This window comes from Tachypleus tridentatus, chromosome 1 (genome assembly GCF_004210375.1).
Source record: "Tachypleus tridentatus isolate NWPU-2018 chromosome 1, ASM421037v1, whole genome shotgun sequence".
NCBI lineage: Eukaryota > Metazoa > Arthropoda > Merostomata > Xiphosura > Limulidae > Tachypleus > Tachypleus tridentatus.
Window position 1 is genome coordinate 143,550,765 of NC_134825.1, and position 23,858 is coordinate 143,574,622.

Consider the following 23,858-nt stretch of genomic DNA (forward strand, 5'->3'; position numbering starts at 1 on the left):
AAAGTTATATGGAATAGTTCTAGATGTTTAATTTGTTCAGTGGCCATAAATTATGAACATGTAATGTAAAATATACCACTATGTAATTTTTAATATACAATACAATTTATTTATTGACTTGTGGTATATGTGGTTTTAAGTACACAAACAACTAATCCTTTACATCTAAGGGTTAGCTTACATAGATCTCATATTAACAAAGCCTTTCTTCATTCTAGTGAAATATATTATTTTAATAAACATTCGTCCAATAATGCAAAAATAGCTATTTTAGATAAGGCTTGCAATGAAAATCATTTACCAAAAAAAGAAGAATACTTTATTTCAAAAGAAAACCTCTTTGTCCATACAGTTTAAATCAAGATTTTCAAAACAAAATGCTGACGTTTTAAGTAAAAATAAGTATATGTATCAGAAACATTTTAAATATATGCATGGGTAAAGAAAAAACTATATATAAATGGATTGACTTTGAAATGTTTTGCAATATTTTAAATTATGTTATAGACAAAAAACAAAATTGATAAACTTTATTATAAAACAAATTTTTGAACTAAAATATATAAAACTCAGGTGTGTGTTTTTGCATAACAAAGCCACATCGAGCTATCTGTTGAATTCTCAGAGGGGAAATCGAACCCCTCATTGTAGCGTTGTAAATCCGTAGTCTTACGACTGTACTAGCGGGGAACGGAAATCTCATTTTTTGTCAAAATATATATTATATTTTGAATTTAAACATACACGTAATAGATTTAACTGTAGATGTAATTAAATTTAAACTAAATTGGAATCAAACATTTAAAAACAATCCTATAATAAGAAAAGAAAAATTATACTTATAGATTTTAAGAATAACATATATGATGACTTAGCTTTACTTTTCTTGATACATACAAGTGTTCAAAAATATTTTTCCTATTAAATCAGTGCAGCCTATATTTAGTTTTAAATATAATAAATCAATAGGACCTCTCATCTTCAATTACAAAAATTTAATGAATACTTTAATCGAATATAAATTGAGAATTTACCTTGTAATTGCAATGACAATTAATTTAAGGACCCTTTTTATAATCATGTAGTTACAGGTAATTTACAGATCATTAATGACAAAAAACTACAAACAATATTTAAAAAGAAACTAAATTTAGAATTTAGAAAAACTATAATATATATTGAAAAATCTAGAAAAATAATGATAATTATTTTAGTAAAATTGCTAGGAAAACCTTCAATCATCCATGTTTATTTTTGAATGGAAACTTTATTTTATGAATTCCATAAAATTCATTTAAGAAATTTAAACATTGCTCAATATAATATTGTCACTTTTCGTATTTTCAAAAATAAAATAGAGAAGGTGCTAGAACAATTTATTATTACCCCCATTAATAAAGCAGGTTGCAACCTCGGTTTTATTTGTAAAAAACTTTATGCACAAATTCTAGTTAAAGAAAGTATTAGTGCAGGTACATTTTGCAAAAGTACTTTTAAAATATTTTTATTATTACTGATATAAAGAGTATGTTTGTTTTTCTTATAGGACACAGCTATCTGCTGTGTCCACCAAAGGGAATCAAACCCCTGATTTTAGCGTTGTAAATCTGTAGACTTACCACTGTCCCAACAGGTTACCTGACATAAAGAAGATCGTATATTCCAAAAAGAAATATATATATATATATAGAATCTTATTTTCATCTCCAGTTTTATATGCACTTCCTAAACTGCAGAGAAATTCCATTAAGTTCAGATTTATAACAAATCTTTAATCACAGTTACTAAATTTGCATCAGTTGTTCTTAATACTTAATATGTTGTGTTTAAAAAGTAAAAACACTAATTTAAATAATTCAGATGAATACTTTTGGATTATTAAGAACAACATTCCAATTTCGGAACGTATAATAATTAAAATATTTCAAGTACAACTCATTTTGTTTCTACTTCTTATTTCACTACATTATTCATTAAAATAGATCTGAAAGATCTAATAAATATTTTTAATTTACTGTCCCATAATTTTATAGACACAAAAACAAATACTCCTACATACAAATTTAATAAAATTCAGTGTAAAAACGTTCTTCATCTCTGTGTATATAATTGTCATATTACTTTTAATGAACAGTTATGTAAACAGTGTGTATTCCAATGGGAGCAAACTCTTCTTCAAATATAATCAATATGTCTTTGTTTTTTTTATGAAAATGAATTTATGAAACGGATTTCAAACCCTAAGTTGTATAAGTATAGTTAGGTGATCGGCCCGGCGTGGCCAAGCGTGTTAAGGCGTGCGACTCGTAATCTGTGGGTCGTGGGTTCGCATCCCTTTTAGCCGTGTGGACGTTATGACGTGCGGTCAATCCCACTATTCGTTGGTAAAAGAGTAGCCCAAGAGTTGGCGGTGGGTGATGATGACTAGCTGCCTTCCCTCTAGTCTTACACTGCTAAATTAGGGACGGCTAGCACAGATAACCCTCGAGTAGCTTTGTGCGAAATTAAAAAACAAACAAACTTAGGTGATCTAATTAGTACTTTTCACTGAGTTTAATATAGCCAAAATAACTTGAAACAGAAGACAGTAACAATGATCATGTACATGATAATTATTTTGATATTAAATTAAATGTTAAAGTATAATTGAATAGTTTTGATTAGAGAAAAGCATTTAATTTTCCCATCCTTGGTCTTCCCACCATGAGTAGTATAGTTTCTTGTATGATGCTAAAAAGAGTTATTACAAAGATTTTAACTGTAATACGAGTAAGTTCCTTGTGGATAATGTTATGTTTTGTATAACTGAACTAGAAAATAATGAGTTTAAATGCTGGCAAATAAAAAGTTTTTGCAAGATTTTATCATGAATTTGAAAATATATTACTAGACAACATTCAATGACTAAAACATTTTGTCACTAGATGCGGTTAGCTACCTTTAATACTTAACATTCAAATTTATTCAGTATATCCGGGTCTGGAAAGACTAACTTCAAGTGCTTAGGCTTGTTTGAGCTTCCACTGCTTTACTTGAATAATGTTTTAACAATGAAAAAATATGAAATATTTACTGTACTTAAGATAGATTTTGTAGTTCTTTTTAAGATTTACTATAAAATTTGATATTTTAAGATCAGATATAAAATATCGTTTTCAGAAAAGAGTGAAGGTTGGGAGTAACTTGTAGTAGAATTTTTAGGGTGGTTGTTATTCTACTGTATATATTTTTAGATCTTCTAAGTAAAAATAGTTTGAAAGTGGATTTATTTAATTTTGTTTCTACTTTTTACTTTAATACATATCTTTACTTTCCTACAATTGGCTACAGATAATAAAAGACCGCAAGAGTTGAGACATTATGTATATAAAAACTCTTCTGCACCCGTAATTAATTTTTCATGACTGCTGACTGGATTTTTGGATTTTATCTGATAAAGATAAAGCTTTAAGGTTCTATTACCACGGGCACTATCAGTTATAACCATTGGATTATGACAGGAAAGTGCGATACATTTTTATTTAAAAAGATTGAAATGTTCTCATATATATATATATAATACATGTGTGTATTTAACTTGCCTTTTTCCAATAGAACTATGGTATGGGTCTTGTTTCCCTTTTAACAGGTAAGCACAAACCTATACAATGGGTTATCTACTGTGCTTACAGCAAGTATTGAATCACAAGGTTGATGTAAAATGCCCTCAGACTAATTTTTCAGCCACCGGATGCGGGAAGGTCTTAATTTTAAGGCTCATTTAACACTTTGTTTGTTATCTACCTGCACCCTCACGCTAAGTTATTGAGTTGTGTTAATGACTATGAGTAAGGAGCGTGTTTTAGATAAATGATGTCACTCCATCAAAATAGCATATGTGAGTTGCTGTTAGCGCTAACGCCACACTGTGGCAGCATGATTACTTATTGATAACTGGTTTTCATTTTAAGGAAAACCAATTTATGAATATAATATGTAAAAAATTAGTATGAAATGCTATTCTTATAATATTTAATCTACCCAACAGACTTAATGTAATAGTAATGAAAGCATTTTGTCTCCCAAGACAAAAGGTTTCTTCTTTGTATCTCACCTGCTAAGTGCCGAATTTAAGGGTCTACGAAGCCTAGAGGTGAAGACGGTGGGTCCTCTCACACTAGATTCATAAACAAGCAAACAAAATGGCCATTCAGGTTTAGATACACAAACCTGTCATCAGATTAATATTATTTCAGGAAATGGCGATAATTATTAATAACACCTAGCCTTTTTTTTATATACACAGAAGACAAGTTAGAAATGAATTTCAAGTTTTCATCACAGTCAGCCACGAATATAGAATTTTTTGAAGGGCGGGGCTCAGCCTGTATAAAGGGCATACATATAAGAACATTAATATATTTGTGACTATAAGATTGTTATTATGATACAATGTTAATTGGTATTTTGATATCAAGACGCGGTAATGTATCATACAGTCAAAACAAAGTGCTGGTAGCACCATGTGTTATTAACAGGAGTTTATAATTTAGTGATTTTCCACTTTCTGTAGCTCAGAATTCGTTAACTCAAACTATTACATATTTTATATTAACATTTTCTGTTGGACCCTTATTTCACATATCAAATTTTAAGGCAATCCATTAAGAAATATACTAAGTACAAAATCTTCAATTTTCATTGAAAATCTTCCCTTTTTTTGTTGCGCCAAAACTTTATTTGACATAAAAACATTGCTAACTTTTATGTATTTTTTTTACAACTTGGTACACGGATAGATATTTACAGCATATAACTAGGTAGACAGATTTGGTCTAAGTATATGCCACATTTGGAAAGTTATTCAACATAAAACATTCATTTGTGAAAAAAATTCTTTGCACGCATATGCTAAAACTTCATATGAGTTATCGATCTACAATTTTTAATACAGCTTAACCGAAGAGTAGACGTGGGCGGTTTTAATTTTTGTCATTCTGATTACAAACGGTTGATTTAAAGCAGAAAAACTATTAAGTGAAAGAAGGTGCAAATATATAAGTATTGGTTAGGTAAAGCGTACAAGTGCACGATTATTATTCATTGCCAATTTTTAAGCAAAAATTAATTAAATCATAGGAAGTTCTTTTAATTAAAAATTTTAGCATAACGTGATATTAGTTTAAAAAATTAGTGTAACTAGTACTGAGTTCATGCGGATGATGACAAGAAACTCTTAATCTAGTGTATACAGCATTACTATAACATTACAAAAACTATACATAAATTCAAAACCTTTGTACCAGCATACTATATCATGTGTAAAAAACCTATTCTGTTGAAAATATTCAGATGATAATAATGTTTTACAAAAAATACGATTGCATCATGTTCTGAAAATGTTTAATTTGGACAACAGACAATAAGAACTGAGAACTTATGAAAGTGGTGCATTACGTTTTATAGTACAGGGTGTTCAGAAAGTCACTGTGTACTTATATATTTATTAATAAACATGTTTCAATATAGAATACAGGAGGTAAATATGAATGACAATTATAAACAATGTTGAAAGTGACACACGTTGGCATCAATACAGGCCTGGATCCTTCTTATTTTGTTTCTAAACACCGCTATCAGTTGCTGGCTTAAAATAGACTGAATAAATGCTGTTATCGCTGGTTTCAAGTCATCAAGTCAAAACTGCACAGTGACTTTCCGAACACCCTGTATAATTGAATTTCAAGAGTAAAAAAAAACAACAAAGAGACGCCATTCTGGCGGTTCTAGAGATCTTTGAAAAATAGATAAATATGATAGATAATTGTATTTTGTTTACCTATCTCTTACCAACGTTACCGAAAAACTAATACAAAGCTGATAGATATAAATAATCAATGAGAATACATTTGGAATAAAATTCATTGTTTTAGACTAAAAATAATTTGACATTAAATAAAACCTCAGATGGTTACACTTCTTTACAAAGAACGATACCAGTAACTCACGGTAAAATATAAACTGTAAAATCATAAAAATATTTTCTATTTTAATAGTTACCACTGAATTATTTGTGGTACAAGAAAAACAAGCAGGACGTAGAAACCACATATATCATAATTCAGTAAAACTGATTCTATAATACTTTCAGAACTCTTCAGTCTATAGTCAATAAAACTGATTTATTTTGAAGATGCAATTAAAAAGCTTTTTGATAAGTCCCCGCTGCAACAACAGTAAGTCGTTGGAGTTATAACGCTAAAATCAGGAGTTCGATTCCTCTCGGTAGGAACAGAAGATGACCCTATGTGGCTTTCCTATAAGAAACATACACACTGATGGTAAGTAATTAATATTTACATTCGGTACCATATGCTTCTCCTATTCTCCTTCGAGGTAAAGAAAAAGTTAACAACAAATCCCTACTTCTCTTCAGAGAAAAAACTTTGAAATATTCCAGATATTAAATTACATGTATGTTAAGAAGCTTTTTGAACATATATTTAAATAGTTAAGCCCATTTCAAGTACTATACTAAAATTAGAGGTACTGATGCATTGTGACTGTGATGTATTTTCTTTGCAACAATAATATGTTTTCAGATTTAATAATTCACTTTCGAGTGATACCGAAAATACCATCAATACAGAATAAAATATTATCGGTAAGTGATGCTCATAAACTGAGATAAAGCTAGAGCACATTACGCATTGATAAAGCCACAACACTCAACCATTGCAAATAGGACTCTTAAATCTATGACTATTGTCGTGCTCACAGCCATTAGTAAAAAAAATTCTAACATTTTGATCAAATTATTACCTTTTTATAATGGTTCTTCACTAGTTGATCACTGTAACAAAATAGATTCTGCATCACAGTGATCCAGAAAACAGGCTATTCTTCCCTATTGAATTAAAACATTTCTGGTGAAGCATGACCCAAGAGCCCAGTAGAAAATGGCTGAATGCTACAAATTGTCTAGCATTAATACTAATACTGTGGTATATGCACACATCTTGTGCTCTTATTTGCTTTAAATATTGTGGCACTTATTGTGAATTTATTATTCTGTGTAAGTGTGTTTCACAAATCTTGTGATCGCGAAAGCTGTTAAGTTGATTTTGCTCTATCTGCCTGTATTCCTTTGTTTTTCTTTAGTATACAATACATGTTTTACCCAGAATCTGTCTCTGTGTGTGTGTAGTAATAGAGCTAGGTATTGATGGAAAAATTATTCCTGTCACGTGGGTCACTCTTCACACTCCAAAAACATGAGAATATAGTGAGAGTGAGCACATTGATAGATCTATAGCACCAAAAGACTGACTGAGTGTATGAAAGTAAATAAAAGAGCTATCACTGAATAAATAGATGTTATGACCTGAGAGCATGACCCCTTTCATCACTTTTGGCTCCGCCCCAGAGGGGATTATTTCCATTAAAATCATCTAAGAGGAGAGTAAGAGATGACAACTGATCTAAAAGAACATCAAGGTCCGACTAATTGTAAGTCTCTCCTGGAGACAGGTAAATTAAACAAATAGTGATGGTATGACCCAAAAAGAGACGAATTTTTGCAAGGCTCAAGTGGTGTGACTAGTAGCACAGATGTAAAAGTCACGTGCTGGGCGACCAACAAAATCACACCACCATGAGTTCAACCATCACACAACCTATATTTCCTATAGAGGTCAAACTAGCAAAAGATGATGGCACCAGCAGAATGAAGGAAGATAAAAAGCAACAGACTGGACTGTATGAATCAGCCATGACCTCAATGTCGTCTAAGTTGAAACGTAATCCTCAACAGTTCCACCATATCGATATGGCTAATGTTATTTAGTAGAGGATCAGGAAGAAAAGCCTTTGGTTTGTGACCACGATACTTCTCTTCAGAAGACTGAGGCCTGTAGACCTCCATGGATATTGCCTGTTGTTTAGTGGGCAGATTTCTTTCAAAAGATGGCTAGTCTAGTGACTGTGGATACGACTTTATTACAGTTTTGCATGTCAGGGCCAATGGAAAGGGACCCCAGCAGCCACGAAAAACAGAGGTATTGACAGTGGTAGAACAGAGGATGACAGCATATGTCTTTGATTGCGTGGAAAATCAAAGTTTTCATGCCTCAGAATAGGATATGTTGTTAAAATTCTTCAGGTTCTGTACATCTTTTTCTTAATCCACTTGGGATAAAAACGTAAACAGTTAGGTTGGGAGCGATCACAGTTGATGCAGTGAGGCTTCTGGTCACATAGATTTGTCTCGTGGTCTTTTCCACCATAAAAGGTGCAGCACAAAGAGCTACGACAAGATGGCTGAGAGTGACCAAATTACTGGCATTGAAAACACAGAAGAAAGTTAGAGATTTAGAGTGAAACATTACAGTGTAAGAACTTACCTCCACACATAGAAAAGTGAACGTAAAAATTAGAATTTCGGTAGGCCAAAGTAATTCATATATGCGAGTAGAGATATGTCGCAGTGCCGAAATTTTTTGACTGGAAAACTGCAAGAATCTCTAACTCGGGGATGTTAATAAGATCCCTCTTGGCAATGACTCCTTCAGGTGTAGTTAGACCAGCGTAGGGAGTAAATTAAATAGACAAAACCCCAAAATTCTTGGACTTCAAGAGGTTTTCGATTTGTTCTGGTTTTGATGCTTGAACATAAGTGTCTCCAGATCTTAGTTTTTTGACATATTTTGGATAGCCAGTGAGACTTTTTCAATTCTGAATAAAAAGGGACTTTTCAAATAGCTAGTGTAAAGTGAGAATCGAGGTACATTATCAACTGTAGCTTGGGACTGCATATTAGAGTCATCAAAATGTGGTTGTTTAACTGATCCAGAGCTGTTTAACCTTACCAATGAGTGGGTGAGAGGTGTGAGAAGCCATGAGAACACTTCAATGTCTACACTGACCCCACCCACCATTGAGCCCTACCCGGATTTAGCATGGGCAATTCTTGTCGTTCAGCAAGGTAAAGAATGGCCAGCCCAGATTGGAAAATGTTACTCAAATACCTGTTACCTATGGCTCAGTTATGAGTGTAGGAAAGTATGCTGTACCATAGTTATCAACCAGTAAGCAGTAGTTCTCAGCCTGTATTACAACTAGGGGACCCGAAATTCCGAGAAATTATATTATTCAGAATTTTTTTACAAAGACTAGAGGGCAAGAAAGTCTTATATAGATTTGTATTAATAATCCATGGAAGCTATTCTGGTCACATGAGTCAGAACATTAAGTATTCATGTGAATACTGTACAGTGTGAGGCACCCAGAGGAAATGCAGTTGATTACTTTGTGATATTAGCACATATGTCCACACAATCTGTGCTTGATATACTTTTCGAGCAATGTGCTACCAGGATGAAGCACCTCAAGAAATCCACAAGAATAAAAGAGCTAATTTTAAGATAAAACTACTCTGAATTGTTTGAAGTATTATGTGTAGTGAAGATTCGAATTTCATCTTATTACCTTAAATCTGGTGGCTCAGTGAAACTTATGATACATACTGTCAATTATATTAATGTCGACTTTCTTAAACCCCTTTGGACTTAAGATACGTCCCCTGCTGCTACACTGGTAAGTCTACGAATTTACAACCTTAAAATCAGGGGTTCAATTCCCCTCAGTAGACAGCCTGATGTGGCTTTGCTATAAGAAAAAACCTACACCTATTTAAGATACTCTTGTTTGGTCAAGACGTTCTGCTCCTTGTACATGTGGAGTATGGTCCTCTAACTAACAATGTTCACAATAACATGTGAAATGGTTAAGTTTTATATTTATTTACATGCTCACTATAGAGTCCTGCAAAGGGACACACCACAGAGCCAAAAGCAAAAAAGGATTGGAAGTAAGGTCAGGATTTCATGGACACTAAAATACTGGATCAGACATAAAATCCACAACATCTGTTGAGAGCGTCTAATACTGCAAATCAGTTGACCCTAGCCTCGGTGTACTAGCTGATTCGTCCTGGGAGTGCATCCCAATGCCACTCATCTATAGGAATTCAAGGCCAAGTGATGTATTTGCATTAGAACCCTCAACCACCAAGATCCTTTTCCCCTCTTCACAGGTCGCCATACACTGAAGAAACACATGGGGGAACGTTCATGTCCGAGAGAAGGTTAACTGTACAGTAGATAGTTCACTGCTTGAATGGACCATGCTGGGCCGTATATATGTATATACATATGTTGCCCCATATGCATTTAGGAACATTACATAAAGTCAGTCATGAGTGTGGAATAAAACAAATCAGTTATATAAAGAACATGATTATTTTTTGTTGTTGTTTGTTTTTGAATTTCGTGCAAAGCTACTCGAGGGCTATCTGCGCTAGCTGTCCCTAATTCAGCAATGTAAGCAGCTAGCCATCACCACCCACCGCCAACTCTTGGGCTACTCTTTTACCAACGAATAGTGGGATTGACCGTATAATTATAACGCCCCCACAGCTGATAGATCGAGCATGTTTGGTGTGATGGCGATTCGAACTCGCGACCCTCAGATTACGAGCTGAGATCCTTAACCACCTGGCCATGCCGGGCCAAAAAACACGAGTATTCAACAAATGAATATAAGTAAAGGATTTTGTATTAATACTAAAACCTTGTAATATAAGGTTAACTGCAATTAATTACCAATAATGTATTATTTCACGGAAGAGAATACTTATTGTTTTCCTAAGTACTGACATTAAATATTTGGGAAGGATAAAAATAGCACCCGAGCTGTATCTGTTTTTCGTCCGTAATATATTTCAGTTGGATAATATCAAAATGTTTATAAATAGATGAAATTATCAGTAGTATATAATATCACAGACAGTGTCTTTGTATAAGGTGAAATTAAACTTAATGTAGCCAGTGGTTTTTTTTCAGTTATGATGGAATATTTGTAATAAAAAATGAAGGATGCATGGCATGTCGATAAGAGATGGACATCCAATTTGGAAGAGGTAGAGACTTTTGGATCACCAACTGATGAAGGATCAGGAACCATGACTGGTGTAGCAAATGGAAATTAATGGGTAATCTGCAAAAAATGTTGCAAATTAGAAGCAGTACTCCAAGACAAAGTTAAAGAGGAAGATAGACATACAGAAAGAAGTTGGGCTTGTCAAAAATCCAAACTAAGAGCTTACGTAACTAGGGCCACAAAGTTTGGAACTGATGAAGTAAAAGGGGAAAACTTAACTGCCTCTGATACGAGCAAAAAGATGTCTCCAGAAATGGAAACAAAGCCACTAAAACCAAAAGGATGGAAGGCCTACTGTATAGAAAGTATCAAGTGGGGATTAAACAGCCAAATACACCTCTAAGTTCAAGCTTCTCAATTAAAAAAGGTCAACAGCTAGATATTTTGGTCATGGGTCCAAATAAAGTTAAACAATGAAAAAGATGAAATCACAAGAATGCTTTTCTTCCCTATTGACTGATATACAAAAGTATTGACGAGTTGTACCAGTTGATCATAATAAGATGACTACATAGAAATGATAAAAGATGATGGAAAGCCAATTAAATAGCCATTTTAAAAAAAATGGTGATATAGGGAAATTACTACTCTGGACATCCAACACCAGAAAAGGTGAACAAATGCAACATTTTAACCTACCTAGCTATAGATGGTTCCATAAATGAACATACAACCAAATAAGTTTTAATAAAACGGATGCCTGTGGTCATGTGGTACAGACTGACTCAACATAACAGTGAGAGAGAGATGAAAATATGGAGGTAAAGGAACGGGAAAGTAAATGGCACACTGGATACATTCAGTTGATCTGTAAGAATTCACAGAAAAGGATGTAAGTGGATATATCAAAAGCAATAATAAACTATAAAAGGACCTGCGTTCAGAGAAAAAAATAAAAAATATGGCATATATATAAAAAGTGGCATAGCTCTATGTCTTAAAGATGTCAAAAGATTGAGCCATCTCAGAAAATCAGCTGATAAAGAGCTTCAAGTGAAAAGGTTATAGATTAAGAACCAATACAAACTTAGAGAGCCTCACCAATCAACACAAATAAGCTGACCTCCAAATGAAAAGGAAGGTCTCAGCAGAACATTTCTGTCAGGATGGGGCTAAAAAAAGCCAATCTTCCATACAGTTGTAGGAATGCACACTCAATAATTGCCTTTTCATGCACTGGTCATAAAAATTAAAATGAAAACAGATAAGGCAATAGCTCTGAAAGTCAGAGAAAGCCTCTGCGTTTACCCCAAATTTCTCTGTAGTCCGAATTTACATGTGCAAGAAATAAAGTATCTCCCAGTGAAGAGATCACAGACAAGCAAGTCTTCTTAGCAAGAATTAGGCACAACTTTCCTCAGTAAATTTATTTAGTTTGTTTTAAAATGTTCATAGTGATTATTGGTATCTTTCAGTTACATAACTGATGGATGGACTCTCACTTATATAAGGCACCAACACCTGTAAGTTCGAAAATTATCTTGTAGTGTTTCACAGATTCAAACTCAGTTCTTCAGCACCAAATCCAGAACTCTACCAATGAACCAACAGAAATAGTTATATTATAAAAATTAAATACCGCATACATGAATGATCAGAAAAGTACATACGTGATCTGATCTTTGCCAGGAATCCTATAACCAGAAGAAAGGGCAAATTGTAGAGCAAAATGTTCAAATTTATACAGAGACTTGGCAAAGCCTGATATGAAGAATGTAAGTCAAAAACAATCAACCACTTCATGTAGAATGGCAACTACACTGGTTACCATCAGCTTACCTTGGTCACCATTTAACTATAAGAAAATAGCTCTTTACATGAGTGTAATAAGCTCAGCATATTTTAGAAATGTAAGTAAGAAGTTTCTTGCTAAATACGATCTATGAAACTGAACACGATGTAAGTGTTAATCTTATTATTATGATTTTTATCTTTTCTTTTAGTTTTGTGTTTTTGATGTTGTTTTCATTTGTAGATTTGTTTGTGTTACTTATCCATTGTTACACAGATGAAACTAAGAATAGCTTTTTTCCTTCTGATGAAACCTTAACATATGGTAATTTTTAAGCAAAGCCACACAATGGACTATCTGCACTCTATCCATTATGTGAAACTTAACATTTATTACGTTATTATTACTTTGCTGAATTATTAGTACTAGGTACATATATATATATATTTATTTACATCAAGTGCCCTGTGTAAACAAGAGAAGAAATTGTTAAATTCGAGAGAAAATAAATCATTGTTCAAGCTGAAAAACGAACAAACTTGAAGGACTTAATTAAACAGTACGATTATAAGATCAAACTGCATTAACGAAATATCAAAAGTCAATCATTTTTTTCTTTCATCTTATCTTTTTGTTAGACGCTTTAATTGGTGGGTTGCAATAGTTTTTATAACTTATTATACCCATATTGTAATAAAAAGAATATACACTTTTTTTGAAATTATGTAACACTGATAGAAGTGCCGTGCACGTAATTTTGAATAACTGAAATAGTTAGATTTTAAGAATACTGTTGTTTCATTTGTTCACGATAACTAATATTGTTAGACAGAACACTGGGCCAATAATACAACAAATAAATATCAGAGATTGTAAGGACGCTTACTTTAATTTAAATTTCTAGATGCACACTGAAGACTAAAACATATTATTAAAATAAATACCTGACCTTTAGATTTGTGGATTATCAAGAACTACGTGTTTACAGTTAAATCAAAAGAAAAATACAGTCTCAATCAAACACAATACAACAATATAAAGGTATATATCATGGTGTCACATGATACAACAATCTCGTTTGTATGTAGAGCCTTAGTAACAAATATTCGTTCTAAGTAGAACTACGAGTCCAGTCGATCAAAGTAATGTTTTCTTGCGGCATAGTATTTTGAACTATACTGTTATTACTTTTGGCCTTTTCTTGTTTAACATAATTACATATTATACCCAAACGATGAAATATTCGCAACCTCATAAAATAACACTTATATTGATGAGCTTGCGTATAATATTGATATTAGCTTTAACATACTTCAAACCTAATATTCTCTTCCGTAGTAGAAAGTTAGAGAAATTCAAACAACGAATTCTTATTTTTAAATGTTTAATAAATGTGCTTGTTTTTGCTTCATTTAAATGTAAGATATACTCTCTAATGCTGGTATGGAACCTGATAAAAGTACAAAATGATCATATAGTGAGCCTAACATCTTTTCCCTTTGGAATCAAATCTATTGATTTCAGGTAAGTATTGAGACAGTGGTTAGATCTTGGTATAATAGGGTTAAGTCCCATCATACAATTTTTTGAAAATGAATTAGTTGGCTTTCAGTAACATGTTCAAATATATAATAATGTTAATAGTGACAATTAAACTAGCTAAAAATAAGTGAAGGTGTGTATAGTGAATTTCTAAGTAAGAAACAAAATCTCAACGCTAAAGTAACATACACTAAAACGTTAACCATTCTACTCAGTGATTTTAATGGCACTTCTTTTTCTTTGCGGTTAGTGGACCAAACGTGGTCTTCCAGTTAGTGTGCTTGAACTGTTCGGATTTACGACTCACGACCCGTTGGCACAAAACCATGTTTCACGACTAAAAGGGTGAGCATGTTTGGTATGATGGGGATTCGAACCCACAACCCTCGTCTTATGAGTCACGTGCCTCAACCATCTGGCCATGCCGGGCCGGTTGTTAGATGCAGGCTTAGACTACATTTCAGTTATATTGCCAAATGTAGGCCTATGACTGAAACTTTTGTGGTTGATAAACTAATATATATTTTATTTCTTAGAAGTGAAGACGCTCTGCGTCTGGTTTTACTATCCGTGTATAAAGACTCTCAGAAAAGTACTAAGTTAATTATAATGTGACACATTACTATCTTACCACGCCTAAAAAAAAATAGCTTGTCAAAATTTTGGGCAAAGTATACGACATAGTAAATGTTTATGTTACATCCATATTCATTAACTTAAGGCCATAATTATTTCTTAATCTTTGTGACTTTGCTATCTATAATCTTTGTATCGAAACTTAAAATTAAAATCATTCATTATTATTATTAGTCTTTCTGATAATAAAGATTTAGCATTTTACATTTTACACACACTGTTATAAGTAGACTATCAGTCATCATGGTAGTACTGGTATAAATTCTCAGCAATGGAGTCTTGCAAAAGTAGTCATGATATTTGAAGTAACCACTAAAAATGTCCTAATTTTTTATTTGAATGTTAAAAAAAAACCAATGATTCCTGAAAAGTTAAGAAATAAGATTTTATTTCCTATATTATTTTCAGTCCATTTAGCCTACAAACACCTGCTCTGATATAATGTACATATTCCTGTAATTCTAAAAACAAACAATTTTCCAAATCGTAACTGCCTGCCATAATCGTCCATAGCTACAACCTAACCGTAATTTTTAACCTTCCTCGATCACTTCTTTTCATTTCACAATGAAATAAGTCAGATCACGAAACACGATTATTTTGTTCTTGAAACCTGAAAAATATGTATAATAATAAACATGTAGTCACGCGTCACAAACAAAGATATGCTATTGAGTGTTTCTACCTTCTTTACAAAGCGTTGGATTTTCTGTTTGTTGTTTCTAGAAATTTTATTTGCAGAAAAATAGCTGGTTCAACACTGAGTTCCACTCAGATATAACATGTTTATTTTTTCTTCAAATGAGTTCAAGATCATCATGTACGAATAAGTGCTTTTGTTTTTTTCTCTTTAAACAACGTATTTTTTGTTTCCTTGAGAGTCCTCAATGAGAGGTTCTATGCGCAGACTTTACTTGTGAAAATAAAATAAAACGAATTTTTAACGATTTTCTCACGCAGTTTAAAAGTTTTATTCTCTTTAAGCTCCACTGTTATAACCATATATTTAGTCATAAATTATGTTTTCTCAACAGAATTAGGCCTGGCATGGCCGAGCGCGTAAGGCGTGTGACTCGTAATCCGAGGGTCGCGGGTTCGCGCCCGCGTCGCGCTAAACATGCTCGCCCTCTCAGCCGTGGGGGTGTATAATGTGACGGTCAATCCCACTATTCGTTGGTAAAAGAGTAGCCCAAGAGTTGGCGGTGGGTGGTGATGACTAGCTGCCTTCCCTCTAGTCTTACACTGCTAAATTAGGGACGGCTAGCACAGATAGCCCTCGAGTAGCTTTGTGCGAAATTCCAAAAACAAACAAACAAACTCAACAGAATTACATTTGCCCGACTATTTATGGCAATATTCTGCGATTGTTCTTTCTTACAAAGTATTACACAAAAAACAAGAATTAGAAACCCCAACACCTCCTAATGAGATTAATAACTGTATTTTGAAGCAGCCACAGTTAGCCTGTTCAAAGTGCCAGTATGCCTAAATTATCTATTTATTTTTGTGTGCCATGTCTTTATTGTCAAGATTTTGTTATTCAGCAACAAGTAGGTGCTACCTATACGTTATAATGAATAAGTCTCTAGACTCTAATTATGTAAATCATCATCAGTATTCCTTACAATGGCCCTCCGATACCAACCTCCATCAGTAGGCCCGGCATGGCCAAGCGTGTTAAGGCATGCGACTCGTAATCTGAGGATTGCGGGTTCGTATCCCCGTCGCGCCAAACATGCTCGCCCCTTTCAGCCGTGGGGGCGTTATAAAGTACGGTCAATCCCACTATTCGTTGGTAAAAGAGTAGCCCAAGAGTTGACGGTAGGTGGTGATGACTAGCTGCCTTCCCTCTAGTCTTACACTGCTAAATTAGAGACGGCTAGCACAGATAGCCCTCGAGTAGCTTTGTGCGAATTTCAAAACACAAACAAATAAACAATCCATCAGTATTTCTTACATGCAATATAACTGTATATGCATTATGTAGGTATGTCAAACTTGGAAAGGCTGTCTGCTACCGTCCACAATTTAAAGTGCAAGTAATATTTTATGATTTTATATAGATTAAAACCCAACTCAACAGCTCTTAACTTCAGAAATTTATCACAGGGAGAACTCTGAGCTTAAAGATCTATCGCAGGTTCAAACCGCGTGTGAGTAAAAAAGAAAGTCTAGTAGTTAATGGGTATATTGTTAACTGTCTCGTTCTTTGTTTTGGCAAAAATTCAACTAGAGAAAAAGTGATAACAAATCAGAAATGTAATAAGTTTAGTCAACATTGACTAAAAAATAAGAAAAATATCGAAAACTGAGACATATTCTAGTACTTTAGAGCCTCGCAGTAGATGACCATCCACTTAGAAAATAAACATTTTCAAAATCATCCCTTAACTTTCCAAAAGTTGCTGATAGAATCAACCAGCCATGTGTAGGAATGGAAGCCTCTCTATCCACCCTTTACTAAGATGAATATCCTCCAGCACATCCTCTCAGACAGTTACAGTTACTATTGAGATATGGTAAGTTGTGCTTGTCACTGGGGTTCAGTTATTATACTGTAATATATTGCTATACATTAAAGACCAAATCAAGCTTATAAATATATTAATTTACAATTTTCCTAAGTGAATTAATAAAAACCTTCGTAACGTCATTTTCACTTCTGGTTTGCAGTAGCTACTTTCATCCTTTTAAATGTGACTAGCCGAAGTTTTCCTGTAGCCATACTTTACAAAGCCAGTGAATAAGATAGGAAATAAGTTCCTCAAATGAAAATCACAAAAGGAAGCCCTATCGTTTCGATAGATCTTTTTAAATAATGATTATTTTACTTTCATGATTCAGATATAGGATTTGTATAAACAGAGACACGTCCTTAAACAAATCTATGAAAAAACAAAGATAGCTAACAGTTTTAGTTTGAACATTTAATTCAGTACTCATACAATACTCAAGATTTCAAGTGATCACTTTTGGTATATTAGAAGCTTTTTTTGTTGGTGTCTTGCATGATATATCAGTTTAATTATCTAGAAACTCGTGATTTAACTTAAATGTCCATGTTGTTATTTAGTTTGTTTGTTTAGAATTAAGCACAAAACTACACAATGGTCTATCTATGCTCTGCCCACCACAGGTATTGAAACCCGGTTTCTAACGGTGTAAGTCCGCAGACATACCGCTGTGCTAGCGGGGGTGTCATACTGTTAGAAAACTAACCTGTTCTTAGGCGTCTAGTAATTTGACGTATATACACGAATGTCTGTTTGTTTTGTGAATTTCGCACAAAGCTACACGAGAACTATCTGCGCTAGTTGTCCCTCATTTAGCAGAGTAAAACTAAAGGGAAGGCAGCTAGTCATCACCACCCACTGCCAATTATTGGGCTACCAACGAATAGTATGATTGACTATCACTTTGTAACGCTCCCATGGGTGAAAGGGTGGGCATGTTTAGTCTAATGGGGATTCGAATCCGCGACCCACAGATTACGAGTCGAACACTCTGACCATCTGGTTATGCCGGGCAATACATGAAAGAAAAATACGCTGGTTAACAGATAAAAATTCAGATAAGAATAATAGCAAATAACAAACATGGACAGATGTTACAAAATGGTAAGTTTAGTAGAAATACACAAACACCAAAAGAACAAAAAGATTAATAACATGTGAAAAAGAAAGCTTGAGAAATAATACATACACCACAGTAAAACATACGCCAATTAAAGAGAAGTAAAACAGATGAAATAATAACTGAATGACCAGTAGGCTGAGTAACTGATGGATGAATTACTTTTAAAACTAGAAATAACAAAAAACAGTTTGCTGAATAATAATAATGAAACCTATCCGACGAACAACCAGATGTTTATTATTTTACGAAGTAAACGCTCAATCAAAAGAAAAATGGATAATGTTTAAAAGGAAAGAATATGGCAGGCTGGAAACTTTTACAAGTTATCGATTAGACGAAGTAAACAAAAATCAAACAGAAGAATAAACAAAAGGGTGGAATAATGGCTCATCAGGGTGGAACTTAACAAGGAATCCACAGAAAAATCACCTACACTGAATTATACATTCCCTGGGACTCAGCACATGAAACAAAACAAAAGCTCAATATATTAAGAAACCAAATAAACACAGCCACAAAACTATGTTCACCTGATAAAATTAACGATGAAATCAACAAAATAAAACAACACTTCATCAACATCAACAAATTTCCTAAAAAAACCGTGGAAAAAATTATACGCACACACACACCTAGACCAACAACGAACGAGCAACAATAAATCCCAAGATACAACAAACTACAAAACATTTACTACTGCATACCATATATTCCAGACATCAGCAAAAAAATAACCAACGTTTGGAAAAACTTATAACAAAACACAACATTCCAGTAAACACCAAATTTATTTAAAAACCAGGTACAAAACTAAAGTCCATACTATGTAAAAACTACACTGAAAAACACAATACGAACATAATTTATAAAATACAATGCAACAACTGCCACGATTTCTATACTGGGGAAATAAGCAGAAAAAATCAAAAAACATAAAAAACTAGACTCACACGTTTTGAAACTGCAAAAAATAAACACAGGCCGGCGTGACCTAGCGCGTAAAAATTCGCGGGTTCGCGCCCGCGTCGCGCTAAAAAACACCTTAGCACGCCCTCGAGTAGCTTTGTGAACACAAACAAAATTAAATAAACACAACATAACCATAGAAAACTTCCAGATACTAAGTAGGAAAACAAATATAAACAAACGAAAAATCAAAGAAGCCCTACTTATACCGCAACTAAAACCAAAATTAAACCAATATAAAGGAACACATTTATTATACCTATACTAATAAATAACCTAACATCCACCTGGAACGCCCTCTACAATCCCGTACATGTTTATATTCTCGTTCGTAAGACATGCGCCCGACAATGGACATTTGCGATCTCTCTTTCTTAACCTGAAGATGGTCTAGAAAGGTCGAAACGTTATTCTCTCCTTAGCAATAAAAGTATTAATACCCATACCAGCCGTTCTCAGATACAGTAAAAGTGGATACTTTACTTTAATTCTCGGTATACAATATAAGACATTTAGAGATAAAGAAATAGATAAAAGCGTAGAATGACAGCTAATAAAATCATGTATTAACAATGTTATAGATAAAAAAATAAAGAAAAGTGTGAAATGAAAGCTTATCAGAACAGGACTTGACAAGGTTAGAGATGACACATAACCAAAAGTAACTCTCACCATTCATCACGAAGATATAATATCACTAGATCAGAGCTATTTGAGAGATACAACATAAATAGCTAAGGTGTATTCATAAGATATGACATCGCTGAATCAGGTCTATTTGGGAGATATAACATCACTTGAATAGAATCATTTAGCAGACATTATATTATTAAATCAGGCCTATTTAGCAGATTCATTACCCTCAGATCAGTTTTGTTTCGTTGATACAATATCACTAGATCAACTCTATTTCGGACAAAAACGTATAACCTTCATGACCGCTATTGACCGAATGATTATATAACTAAAATACCTCAACATAATATATAAAATATACAAGGGCAGATGTATTTAGTAGATATCATATAACTAGATCAATTTTATTTAAAATAGACATGAGAATACACAGAGAAATGGAATTATTAGAAAATACGTGAATTACATGTAGAAAGATTTATATGAGTGAATAGAATTGTTAGGCAGTACTTAAGTTACAGGTAAACCATACAGACAAGAGAACAGAACTGATAATAACAAAAAGTTACTACTATGAAAAAACTGATACTATTTGAGACACAAAAATAATGAAAGATAAGCTCAATTTCATTTATGAAAAACGTTTAATCAATAAAAGCTAACTTAGCGGTAATAAGAAGTTAACTTAAATGTATGTGATTGAACAATGTGTATAACTGATCTACTTTCTCTACAGGATTACATGGGTTTCCTGCTGTAAAATATGTGTTCAGTGACTGATTTTTTGTAATAAGAAATATCAACTCTCGTTACCATCTTGATTTCTCATTGAGTAGTATGATATATGTATATTAGGAGCATTGTTATATACGCAGCATTATACTTAAGTATATAATTAATTTATTTAAAAAAAACGGAAAAAATACAGTTATTGGTCTTAGCATATAAGCATGAAATCACAATACTTCCCACTGAGACTAAATACTCTTTACATTATATATTCGCTAGATGGCGATAGAGTTCTATTCTCATAACAGTACCTGCTTTCATCCTCATGTAAAATGCATCGAAAGAGCAATGAAATTTATTTACGGACATTAACAGACGAAGTATATATATACACACACAAAGAGGGTGTAGTTAATATCACTTGGTAGACTACAGTCGCCTTATTTTTGTTAGTTAACAGTTCCTTTTATTATATGTTTAATAATTCTCAAAGTAACCTAACATTTTATTCAATTATAACATTTCAATGTGCTACAGTTTTCAAGCATAGGCTTCAAAGAAACTCTTTATGGGATTCAGAAAGAAAGAAAAAATGAAAGAGGCAAAAGGATACTAACCCTAAGAAATGAAGTTCTCTGTAGAATGTGTTGTAACTGCTAAAATTGCCGTTGCTATAAAGTCTAGAGGCCTTTTTGGTGTTATTTTGTTAGCACTTTAATTAGGTTTATTGCTTTGTTAATGTATTCATTGCTACGTTCACGTAGAATGTTGATATTGTGTTTTCCGTTGTTTTAGATTTTCAGGAGGTTTTGTGAATACCTGGTGGAACTTTTAACAACTATTCTGATACTGGACCGAGTGTGACTAATTGAATGGAGTGCCTGGACTATGAATCTCAGAGTTTATGGTTTGCGTTCCGTACTCGAAAAAGAAACTACGTAACTTATAGTGTTAAATCTATATTGCAATATTTCCGCCTATCGAATAAATTGTAGAAAATTCTCGAGTGTGAGAGTCAACAACATATAGTTGTACGTAAACACTGGTGTATTGTTTATATTACTGCGTCAACTGAAATTTCGAGAAACTCTCCCCACGCCTATAAATATAACCATCGCGATGCGCCAAGAAGCAATATATATATATATTATTGGTTTGGTATAGGTGGTTAGGGTGCTTGAATTGCAATCTAAGGGTCTCGGGTTCGAATCTCCATCTCACCAAACATTTTCGCTCTTTCAGCTACGAAAGAGTTAGGCTCATTATTCAATGGTAAAATAGTAACACAAGAGTTGACAGTAGGTAAAGATGAATAGCTGCCTTGTCTCTAGTCTAAAACTAAATCATGGACAGCTAACACAGATAGCCCTTGTGTAACTTTGCGCGAAATGGTTGGTGTACTAGAAACCTCGAAGGCTATAACTGTGATTGTTATAATAATTATTAATTGGGAACTTCACATGTCTGACCAGTAACGTTTATAGATCTCAAACAATGCAGACCATTTAACTTCAGCAGATTGACATCGGACATTAGTATTTTTATGAAAACATTATATAACTTAAGCGATAGATAACTCGGCGTGTAGTCGGCAAAAACTAAGAATAAAAAGCTACCTAGCTACCTGTTAAGTGAATTGTATCTACACCAACTCAAAATTAATTCACTCATCGTGAACCCTCGTTAAGATATCAAGGAAGTTACTGACCAAATAGAATAACTCAATGTTGTTTATAAGTTTGTAAAAAGTTTGTAATGGCCGTTATTGAAAATTGAATAATTGTTTGTTGGCAAGTATCATAAATTGAATACAAGTCAACATTTATTTAACTTCTAAATCTAAATTATCATTTAATTCAGTTTAAGGCTATTCGGAACTGTAATATGCTATATAATGCCTGTTTAGCTATACCAGCTTGATTAAACTAGCATTGCTTTTATGTGCTAGTATCATAGTATTTAGACCACGGGAAGCATCAAATAATTTCAAAGATCGAGATTTTATTAAGGCATGCGTAACGTAATTGTGGCAAAGTATATTGCATATACAAGTAGTACTAACCAGATATAAAATGAGAACTGCATAACCTACGGTGCGACGATGGTTTCTAAGCTATATCAATGTTGTTCAGGTTATTATAGTCCTTTAAATAACTTTAATCATGTTCAGTAATTAGTCTTTCAAATACCTTAATGAAACTATGCGTAAAAAGGACATTGTGCACAACGATATTCTACTCTTTTTTTTTTTTATAAGTCAGGTGAAATGTCGCTTAGAATTTTCTTGACTACATAATTTCTATGGCTAAGAACTATAGAAAATCAAGCAGTTGAAAATTTTAAAGACGAGTGTAAAAGAGGTCAGAATTATTACAAACGTTCATTCCTTTACAACCAATTGTACAACTCACAAGGTATATCTCATAAAATTACGCTAAATGCAATGTTGTTGTTGTGTTTTTATACAAAGCCTTATTGCTATCTGCTGTGTTTACACTTGGAAATCGGATCCCAGATTTTAACATTATAAGTTCAAATACTTACTGCTGTCACACTGGGAGACCCCTAAGCATGGCGAAGGAGGAAATTGCAAAGTCTGACAATTTCATTTAGGGAACGAAATTTCTATCTACCATTTATTATTGATATAATTCCCGAAGTTATGCCTGGCATGGCTGAGTAGTTAGGTCGCTCGACACGTAATCTGAGGTTCACGGGTACATGTTTCAAGATGACATTACTTATCTTACCTTCTACAAGACTTATAAAAGAAACATTTCCTAATACATTCATTTTAACACTTTTAAAATTCGCCCAGAAACATGGACGTTTTTTTCCCATTTGGGGCCAGCAACATCAGCGCAGATAGCCCTCGTGTAGCTTTGCGCGATATCCAAACCAAACAATCACCAGGCGGTTAGGGCGTTTCACTGACAGTTCAGGGGTTGTGAGCCTGAGTGTATGTGTGTGTTTTCTTATAATAGAGCCACATGGGACTATCTGC